This window comes from Adiantum capillus-veneris, chromosome 30 (assembly GCF_014529385.1).
Source record: "Adiantum capillus-veneris isolate H3 chromosome 30, ASM1452938v2, whole genome shotgun sequence".
In the NCBI taxonomy this organism is placed as follows: Eukaryota; Viridiplantae; Streptophyta; class Polypodiopsida; order Polypodiales; family Pteridaceae; genus Adiantum; species Adiantum capillus-veneris.
In genome coordinates this window covers 64,107,181-64,118,764 of record NC_140960.1, presented here as the reverse complement: position 1 = coordinate 64,118,764, position 11,584 = coordinate 64,107,181, and positions in this window count along the sequence as shown.

Here is an 11,584-nt window from a genome sequence, read left to right as displayed (position 1 = left end):
CAGAGGAGCCCGCAGTGGCTTGGTGTATCCTATGCATGTATCTGAGGTTGGAGATGTCATGGTCTCGATTTTGTTGCTGGCATGCATTTAGCGAGAGACAAGATGTGTCTCCTTCATAGGTGAGCTCTGCCATGCTCATGAGACATAGCATTTAACTGTGCAAGACGTGCCAGTAGACTCTGTAGAGACAGAGGTAGAGCAGTAGTGCTCTAGTGAGACACAACAAGTGTTGTAAGAGTCTGTGCAGGTAGAGGTAGAGCGGGTTTGCTCCCTAGAAACACAGATAGAGATGACAACCATGGAGTTCTTTGATATGCTCATGCTAGATGTTGACATGGTTATGCCAGAACAGGTAGAGTATGGCATGGTGGATGCAAGGATAATCGCAGTGTTGAGCACCCCTGATTCGTCACACCCATTGGTCTCTAGTCCTGATGGTGTAGGGATTTCACATAGTGCAGAGGGACTAGGACAAGTAGGTGTATGCAGATATTGTCAGCGTTCGGGCATCTCATGTACGACCTACTAGTATTGAGGCTTGACTTAGCAGCTGCAATGGGAGCATTTGCAACAAGGATTGTAAGTCACACGATGACTGACACTAGCATGACACATTGTGGAGATTTGCAAAACATACAGAGTTGTCTGCAGGATTTACATGCAGACTCTAGCGTGGATGTGCACGTTTGGGCGATATGGCTGCATGTAAATCAAGAGAGCGAGCCAGTGGGTATAGGTTGAGAGAGTCTCTCACCTAGTTTCTTGTACATACTAGTACTTTGACTAGTAGCACCCACTTTTAGCACATTCACCTTTATGTGGGAGGTTGTTGGGGTAAAGGCGATGTGCCCAAGGGACGTCCAGTGTTTGACCACCCACTGACTCTACTAACTTACTCACTTATTCTTTATACATAGAACTATAAGGAGTGAGTGCTACTTCTTGCCACTCTGCTCCACCCCACACATCATGTTCTCTCTCTCTCTCTCTCTCTCTCTCTCTCTCTCTCTCTCTCTCTCTCTCTCTCTCTCTCTCTCTCTCCCCCTCCACACACGCATCGCATATACACAGTTCATGGACCACTCCAAGTACTTCCTCCTCTCAATGGCTCTAGATAAACAAGTACGGGCAAACAAGAGGCAGTCACAAACCACTATGCGGCCTTGAGTGTCCAGATTTGGATAAACAAAGACACAAGCATTCAAGTAGGCATGGATCACTCCGAGTATTGACTCCTCAAGGGCTCTGCTGATAAAAAAGAGTAGGCGAACAAAGGTAGCCAGAGGCCATGGTGTGGCCTTGAGGATAACTTTGAGTAAATATAGACAAATGTGTATACGCAGATGAGTAGACACAAACCACTTTGAGTACTCCTCAAGGGCTCTAGATAAACAAGGAATGGTGGACGAGAGGCAGCCACATACTACTACACAGCCTTGAGGATAGCTTTGAACAAACAAAGTCAGATGGACATAGCAGTTCAAGTAGACATGGACCACTCCAAGTACTCCTCAACGATCTTGGATAAAAAAAGGGCAGGCAAATGGGAGACGGCCACAAATCACTACATGGCCTTGAGTGTCCAAATTTGGATAAACAAAGATAGATAGACACAGGCGTTCAAGTAGACATGGACCACTCTGAGTACTGACTCCTCAAGGGATTTGGATAAACAAGGGCATGCAAATGGAGGTAGCCACCAACCACTTTGAGGCCTTGAGGATAGCTTTGAATAAATATGGATAGATAGGTGTACGCAGAGAGGTAGACACAAACCACTCTGAGTTCTCCTCATCAACGGGTTTGGATAAACAAGGGTTGATGGAGGGGAGGTAGCCATTGACTACCACATGGCCTTGAGGATAGCTTTGAACAAACAAAGACAGATGAGCACATGGATTCAAGTAGAAATGGACCACTTGGAGTAATCCTGAATGGCTATAGATAAACAAGGCAAGAGGCAAAAGCTAGGTAGCCACAAACCACTGTGCGTCCTTGAGTGTCCAGGTTTGGATAAACAAAGGTAGATGGAAACATTCATTCAAGTAGACATGGATGACTCCAAGACAAAGACAAAGTTCAAGTAGGCTAGAAATAGACAAGAACCACTTATCTAGAAGTGATTACAACGCCCTAAGCCGACACAAGCCATCTCACCTACTATCCAATAGGCTATAATAAGCAAGGCAACCCTAGAGAAAATATAGACTCACATGGTGCACTTTGCGTACTTTGAGACAATGAAAAACAACATTTATTGGGTGCTAGCTACCAATGACACATGCAAGTAAACAAACAAAACCACATGCGAGCAAAGAAACATAGAAGCAAGCAAAGCAACCCTACAACAAACACGAATGACTACACATGATCCACAACAACTTTGAGCACATAAAGACACCACATGCAAACAAAGAAGTTTGTATCTCCGTTATATGACTAGGAAATCCAAGATATGTTGTTCACCTTTAAAGGGAAGTGCAAGGCGTGAACCCGCGATAGTCATCCACAAGCCAATATAACCATCAGCTCTATTGTGCGTAGTCTACCGTGACATCCCCACTAACATTAGCTTGGCTAAATAATGGCTGTAAAACTAGGTACTAATATATATGCCGCATACATTAGTGCAAAGCTTTCCATACTAAGTTGTTGTAATAGATCTATAGATGCAAGGTAGACTCAACCACAATGAAGGCGATTGCTAAAAGAGGCATCAAGTAGGGGAAGTTAGCAAAAAGATAGCGTAGTTGATGGGGCATATGCATCATGGAAAGTAGAAAGAATTAACACAATATCAACTAATGTTAACTCGGGCAAAAACCTCACAATGTGAAGTATGCACGTGCGGTTTAGGGTTTAGGAAATAAACCTAGATGAATCAAGCATATGCCTAGTCTTGGAATAAATCATTCTCTTGACCATGTATTTTGAGGAAACACTAGGCAAATAACTAGATATTGTGTCAAAATCTAGCGTATTCGTTGGAAATACCCATTTTTGGAAAGAAGCATTGAATATGAATTGTTGGCACAAAAATGAGGAAGTTGGTAGGGCATGCGCCCCAAGGGAGGTTGAATGAATTAACACAACATCAGTTGGTTGTAACTCAAGCAAAAAATTCACAATGCCTAAAAACTTCACCATGAAAGATATTTATATATGCCTAGATTCTCTTTCATGCAAGGTATAGAGTCATGGTAGTGATCCGCATGTCGATATAACCATCAGCCAATTTACTAAATACATCATGTATAGTGTTTACTATATACTACATCCCCATTAACATTGCCAATTTCCCAATGATGGGCCTAGAACCAGGTTCCAATATACGTTCTCACACACCCACACCACATGCATGTGCATGCGTGCATGCGCATACGTGTACGCACGTACACACACACACACACACGCATGCGCGCGCGCACACACACACACACACACACACACACACACACACACACACACACACACACACACACACACACACACACACACAAAAGCTATCATGGGACAAAAAAAAGCTTAGCTGATTAATGATTATTTCATAAGCTTTGCATCTACATCTCTATTATGCCGCCCATCACATTATCACACAAACAACTATCACAGTAGAAGCAAGTATTTGGCCTCTCTGCCAAAGGCACGATACGAGTCGCCAAGGCTACCCCATACTCCCGAGTGTGGTGAGTACAGTTAAAATATCCTCGTAGATGACGACCATAACTACGGTATAGGAAAATCTTCTGAGGAGGTAGAAACTGGGCTAGCAGATATAGCCGATCTGAAAAACCAGGCTTTATTGAATGCTCGATATAATAATACTTTGGCCCTAGACCCACTGCTTCAGTAAGCATCACCAATCGGATATTATTCTTGAAATGTTCACGACCCCAAAGTGTCACTCGGTCCTGATATGTCCACCACTTTGTTTGGGAAACAGAGGTTCCTAACTGCGGGAATAGATGATGTTCATAACGGAGTAATGTTGCTCGACGTATAGATTCATTTGACATAAAGAGATGTGTAGTTACTATGACAAAAACCTGGTTATGACTGTAGGCCATAATACACCAAGGATGCAAAATAGATGAAGAATGCCAAACTCTGGAAATGATACTCTATACTTGGGGTTTTATATTTGACCAACCATCTTTAATAAAAACATTTTTGAAATAGGAAAGTGTGCCTAATATTGTGTTGTCTCTCACACTGTAAAAGGTGCTTTTTCTCACACTATTGTGAGGGCGGAAGCTTAGCATAGGGCATGGATAGCAGGTATAAATACCTACTGTGTATATATACCCGAGACCTGATACAGCTTACTAGCTATGAGTCTATAGACCTGGGTATGAATATGGGAATTATTGCTATTTAATTTTACCTTGGGGTGATGTAGTCTGTCTAACTGGGCTTTACATTTAACTTAAACAAAATAGTTGAAAACCACTTACTGTAGAAATGATACTCGAGATTTGGTTTTTTTATTTAACCAACCATTTAGAATAAAAACAGTTTATTGACTCCTAAGACTTATTATGATTTGGAAAGTTTTCCCAAAATGTATCATATACTCACAGTGTAGAAGGGTCTTTTACACTAAGGGAATGCTAAAACTTAAAGTCAGGCTAGGATAGCAGATTAAAATACCTACTGGGTTTTTAAATATCCGATATCGAATATAATGTACTCGCTTCTAGTGGATAAAACCCGGCTTTGACTATGGGAATTAATGCTATCTTAAGTTACCATAGGTTGAGGTGGACTGTCCGACTTGGCTTCACATTTTTTTGGTCACAGTACAAATCTTTAATTTTTTGTAAGCGTGGCTTGAGGTCCTTCTTGCATCTACTGGACACCACCGCTTAGGTTTTTGAGGAATGGTCTGCGATGAGAGTCTTCCCCGCCATTTTTCCCTTGAGCATTAGGTGCTGATATGGTGGAATCTTACCTGTTAACCTCCGGATCTTGCCTCCGGATCTTGAGTTGTGGGGGATACTGGTGTACGTGCTTGGACTGACTTCCTCGATTGTGGGCATAACCTGCCCAACTCAACTGGCGCGTCTGCTACAGAGGTGCATCAACTATATAAATAAAACTTCTAAGGTGAGTTATCATACTCACATAGCTGTGTGCTCTGTTATCATTTCTCTTCGTGTGTTAGTTCAAAACTGTGTGTATTCTATCTACTGGTTGCTGTGGCTCAAATATGCCGAAAAAATCGGAGAAAGCCATTGTGGAGGCATCATCGTCTCCTAATCTTCAGGTTAACAGAAATCTTTTTTTTGGATTCCTGTATATTTAAATGAAATTTTTGTTTTGCTCTTAAAAAAACCCAGGTAAGTAGACTGTTTTCTCTTGCTCCGATGACTGTTCTTAAAAGGTTCATGGGGAGAAAAGTATGTGGTAAAGTATGGAAATTTTTGACAGATTGGAATGGGGGTTTTGCTTCGACCAAAGATGTGTTTTGCTATGTAAAGTATTGGGAGACTAGCTCGGGAACATGGCTCTTCCTGGTTATGAAGAAAGCGTATAAAAAACCCAGTAACTAATGAGTAATGTTTGATGGAAATGAATAAAAAAAGGGGATTGTTTAACTGGTTTTTTTTGTCCTGTATAAATTTTTGAAAAAAAGCAAATTGCCAGGTGTATGTCTTATCTTTTGAGTGTTGATGTAAGTTGGAAGTGAACTTCCTCCTCCAGTTGGAGTTGTAAGGCCAAGTCGGCCAGGCATTCAAGTAGTTCTGATAAGGCACTTTGAGGATTTAACGGAAAAGGAGGAATATGACTCAAGCCATTACTCAATAGACTCCTTACTTGAGGATCCGAAATGATTTCTAAGTTAGATGTACAAACGTGTAAACCAAAGTCAGTGAAGTTTTTACAGAATTTTTGAAATAGATGACAAGAGCAGATAGGTATCTCATTATTATGGAGAAACTCATTGGAATAAAAAAGATTCTTAATAGGCGGCGAGTATTTCCAACCAATCATCACATCCTTTAGTAATAAATTCGACCCAAAAATATGTCCAAAACATTCTGCAAAGACAACTTGGGGAGTAAAGAAATCCAAAATTTTGCTTGTAAACAAGCAATGTGTGAAAACCTTACTACACACTTCTTCCTTTGGAGGTAGGTAACGTCTTCCGCAAGCAATCCATCGATCCTGCATATTACATATCCAAAAGGTTTCTAACTGGTAGGTTTCTTCCCCTACCTCTCACATAACTTCTACCTCTCCCTCTTCCAAACACAAATTCACTCGAGGAGGGGGTTAAGAAAGAGGTGTAAGATGCCGCCGGAGAGACAAGAGTATTAGGACGTTTGGAAACTTGAGATTCATCTTCTTCAATATTCGGTTTAATTTGGCTAACTATACTTTTGATACCTTTAAAGCCGCCATAAGTGGTTAGCAGAGTCCCACATCCATCAGATCCAAGCTCTTCAAGGGTGTCACGCATAATCGATCTATACTGAATAAAGGCAATTTGAGCTAAGACCAGATCCTTCGCTTGTCCACCAAGCCACGGACAAAAGAGGGAAAGGTGAAATTCTTCTGCTTTATCAGGAAAGATACTAGGCAGATTGTTGAGGGCATACCAAATAGCATGGTCAAATCAAATTATGCTTGACTTGCAAGAATCTTTGGGGTCTAAGAATCTGCAAGCACACTTAAGGTAAGGCCTGAACACATTCCACACTGTCTCGGTGTAGTAATCAACATTGCTTTTACTAAAGGTCATCACTCCTTTAGTTCTTGCATATAACCCTGTATTCGAACTACATTTTTTATCATCAAGGAAACTCATATTGAAAGGAGCTTTAATCAGATCCCCTTTGTCCAAGAGCTGGATCCCTTTTAGAACTTTAAGTTTGCATTCCTCAATAGTAGCAGGGGCCAAGTTGGCAAGGAAGACCCAGGTTTCCATGGATATGGGTGCAAGAAATCCTTTATTCGAAAACATCCACAACCTGTGCTCTACTCCCAAGGATTCTACTTCAACTTGTCGTGACAGTAAAAAAGGAAAGGCTCTAGAGACTTTCAGTACCATGTCCAAAAGCGAGGCTTCACTGAGTGAACAAAGGTCTTTCTGAAATTCCTTTACTGCTTCTAAAGCAACTGCATCTCTACAAAAGAGGCTATTCGGTGGAGGGACAATAGGCGTAGAGGGAGCAGTAACAAAGATAGGACTAAGCCCACAAAATTTTCTAAGAAGATTGGACAGTTCAGAACCTTTGGAAGAAAAAGACGCTAAGTCTTGAATATGTGCTTTGGAAAGTCCAGCCAGATTCGAAGTAAATTCTATCAAAAGGTTGATACCATCAAATTTATTTTTTACAAGGAGAGCTAGTACTTTAACCCATAGGTCAAATGAAATCAGCTGGACAAGGGATAGACTAGACTCCTTCGAAGCATCATAAATTAGGGCAGAAGCTTCTCTATCTTGTATACATTTTAGCATAAGAAGAGAGGCAAGGGAAAGGGGTTCCACAGGAAGAGCCAGTCCTTGGGAAAGGGGAACAATCTGCAAAGTAATCATTAGTTAGAATTCCATAGTCTAGGAACAGGAGTATAGACGTGAAGATCTAATACAAAGTGTTACATCTTTTTGAATTTTACAGCCCTATGAAGATAAAGCCTAGTCCTACGTGAGATACAAGGGAAGGTCTTTTCTATTTCTTTAGCTAGACGTAATTTCTCTGAAATCAGAGCTCTTTTTTCTGGGTCAGAGCAGACTTTCATTCTTGCATTGAGCTTTCCCACGACCTGGTTAACATAGGTAATAGATTATGTAAATGATAGTATTTAAAGTAAAGTAAGAAGCATGAATATAAAGTGGAATGGTAGTGCTAGCAACCTTTTCACCAGTCAGGTTAAAATAAACCACAGAGACTGTGTGATAGCACCCCTGCCTATTAGAGTATAAACATAATACTATCATAGGCGAAAGTTTCTAGAGTCATTGTCTGATAGAGAAAAACCGTCAAGTCAATCTCTCTTTTGCGTTTATTGTGTGTGTAGCAGTTCTAAATCTATATATATATATACGCAAACGAACACTAACTGTTCACAGACAACAATTCTAGAAAAGTACAGTGGATTTGCACAATAATTTAATTTGCAGTTGAAAATAAATTATGTACAAGGTAATGAAGATAACAAAATACAGCTCAAGAATCCTTAAACCCAAAGTCTGGGAAATCTTGTATCATACTAAGAGATCCACCATTTTTTAAGAATTGGACATTTTCATCAAGGAAGGTAGCCCTCACCTGCACCCATAGCCACAAGAAAACAGTTCGTTAGCAAGTGACTGTACGCATGTGATGCTGGGCATCCCAATTGTTATCCATGTCACCATAAAAAAAACATAGTCCTTAACTTGAAATTTGTTCTTTTTGATAAAAAAGGTTTTTTTAAAAAAATGAAGATCCTTGGTTTTTCAGCCAATCTGATACAGACGGTACCCAACCCCATAGAGCAGCCATAAATTCTGTTTTAGTTTTTCTCAAACAGTGTTTTATTACCAATCTTAAGGTTTTTTTAAAAAGAGTTCTAAGTAGAAATTTAATTTTTTTTTCCAGAACTTCATCCTTAACTAGATAAGAGTGACTTATATTCCATTTGAAGTAGTCTCCAGCCAGATCAAAACTACCCACTTCCTTGTATATCAACAACATTTGTAATAAAACCTTTTATTCGGCACTTGTTTTATAATCGGGCTGAGATATCCCCAAAAAAACTTTTAGTTTTTACCACTTATTACCTAACTGAGATACCCCTTTCTTAGAGAAAATTCATAACCATTATTCCCAAAAATCCTTACTATTATGTTATGTCATTCCTACTGCTGCCGTATGCCAGCTAACAAATGTATACTACAATATATTGGACCACTAAGTCATAGTGAGCCAACTTAGACTCGGTCCGAATTTTTTTTTAAAAAAAAATCTCCGGTTATGCCCAGATAGAGGGAACTATATGCCATACTCAACTGTTAAGTATGGAGCCTGATTTACCCTTGTAATTTTCTGTGGTAAAATCGCACATTTGTAAGGCCCCCATTATGAGGAGAAGCCATCGTGCGTGAAGGAAATCACTCACCGGAAACCAAAATTTTCACGGACAAGAATCAGGGGCAACTTTAAAGGCCTTGGGGGCGGAGGCCCCTGAGACTTTTTTTCCCCGCCGGAATATTCTTTTTCACCGGAATATTATGGCCGGACGGCGGCCGGAAAGTGGTCGAAAAACAACCGGTCGGTTGGCCGGTAGTCAATGGCCGATGGCCGATGGTCGGAAGTCAATGGCCGGTGGCCGGTGGCCGAATTCAAAAGCAGACTTGTCTTCTCAAGGGCGGCCACACATGGGCGGATTGGAGGGTCCGATTTGGACTTATTCGCACAAGGGCGGCTACACATGGCTGTCTCTCATAAGAGAGGGCAACCCTTGTGGTCTATAAAAGGAGGCTATTTCTACACACATTTCATAGTGTGAAGTTGATGCAACAAGGTGAGTGTGAGGTGGTGAGAGTGAAGAAAGGCGGGAGCTCCATTAAGGGTATAATCCCTTTGTAAAGTACTTCTTGTTTTGAAGTACTAAAGCCATTGAGTGGCTGCTTTCCCGTGGACGTAGCCCACATTGGGTGAACCACGTATATCGTGTGTACTCTCTCTCTCTCTACTCTATAATCTCGTGTATATAAATCTGTCTCTCTCCATTAAGTAATCTACTCAATTATCTATTTAGCTACGTCTTATTTCCTAACAACTGGTATCAGAGCAAGGTTTGCTCGTAGCTAAATTATCTCAAGGAAAGGATTCCTTGAATTGAGTGGGAGTTATGGCGGAGGAAGGGAAGCTCAAGATTGAGAAGTTCAACGGCAAAAACTACCAACATTGGAAGATGCAGATTGAAGACTATCTCTACCAGAAGGACCTCTATTTGCCACTAGGCGGTCTTGCGAAGAAGCCGCAACAATGGCAGATGAAGCATGGATTGTCCTTGATCGAAAGGCACTGGGAACAATCCGGTTAAGCTTGGCGTCAACGGTGGCCTTCAATGTTTTGGAGATGAAGACCACAGAGGACTTGATGAAGTCACTTCACGACTTCTACGAGAAACCATCGGCATCCAATAAGGTATTTCTTATGAAGCGCTTGTTCAATCTAAAGATGGCAGAGAATGGTTCAGTTGCAGAACACCTAAATGACTTTAACACAAACATAAGTCAACTTCGATCAGTGAAAATCAATTTCGATGACGAAGTACGAGCTCTCCTTATACTATCATCTCTACCGGATAGTTGGGACAGCCTTGTGATGGTTGTAAGTAATCTATCTCTGGCACAAATACTCTTAAGTTTGATGATGTTGTGGGTGTTCTCCTAAGCGAGGAAATGCGAAGGAGAAGCACAGGAGAATCATCAAGTGCTGCACTATCAGTGGAAACAAGAGGAAGGGTTAAGGAGAGGTTCAAAAAGCAAAAGAGTCGTGATCGCTCAAGGTGGAGCAAGTCATGCACAAAGTCAGTTCTTGAATGTTGGAACTGCGGCAAGAAGGGCCACGTCAAGAAGGATTGCTGGTCCAAGAAGAAGAAGGAGACAGCGTCTCAAGACAACAAGCCAACATTGGAGGCCAATGTGGCAGGTAAAGTAGAGCAAGATGCTCTAATTCTCTCATTAGACAATGTGTCTAATTCCTGGATAGTAGATTCCGGGGCTTCATTCCATGCGACACCACACAAGAAACATTTCCAAGACTACACCAAAGGTAATTTTGGGTATGTATACTTGGGAGATGATGAAGCTTGTGAGATTGTCGGCAAAGGTACAGTTTCTGTCAAAACTGCTAACGGAAATGAATGGAAGCTTAAAGATGTTAGGCATGTTCCTTCTCTTCGCAAAAATTTGATCTCTACAGGACAATTGGACGATGAAGGTCACAACATTGCATTCGGAAACAAACGGTGGAAGATCTCAAAGGGATCTTTGGTGGTTGCCAAGGGTGAAAAAGTCGGTACACTTTACTTGTGTACTGTTAGCACGCAACCTTCAGCTTGTGCAACAACTACAGAAGTTGACAGTGCGGTGTGGCACTACCGACTTGGGCATATGAGTGCCAAAGGAATGCAAATCCTTCAAACAAAGAAGCTTCTACCAGGTTTGAAAGAAGTGGACTTAGAGTTCTGTGAAGATTGTGTTTATGGTAAACAAAAGAGGGTAAAATTTCAAAAATCATGAAATGAAAGAAAAAATAAAAAACTTGAGTTGGTTCATTCTGATGTTTGGGGTCCTGCAAGTACACCATCGCTTGGTGGCTCATTGTACTATGTAACATTCATAGACGATGCGACTAGAAAAACATGGGTTTATGTCATGAAGAATAAATCCGATGTATTTTCCATATTTCAAAGGTGGAAAGCCTTTGTGGAGAATGAAACAGGTACCAAGGTTAAATGCCTCAGATCCGACAATGGAGGCGAATATTGCAGCCAAGCTTTTGAAAGCTTTTGTTCTAGCAATGGCATTCGGAGGCAAAGGACAACCCCAAGGACACCTCAACAAAATGGGATTTCGGAAAGG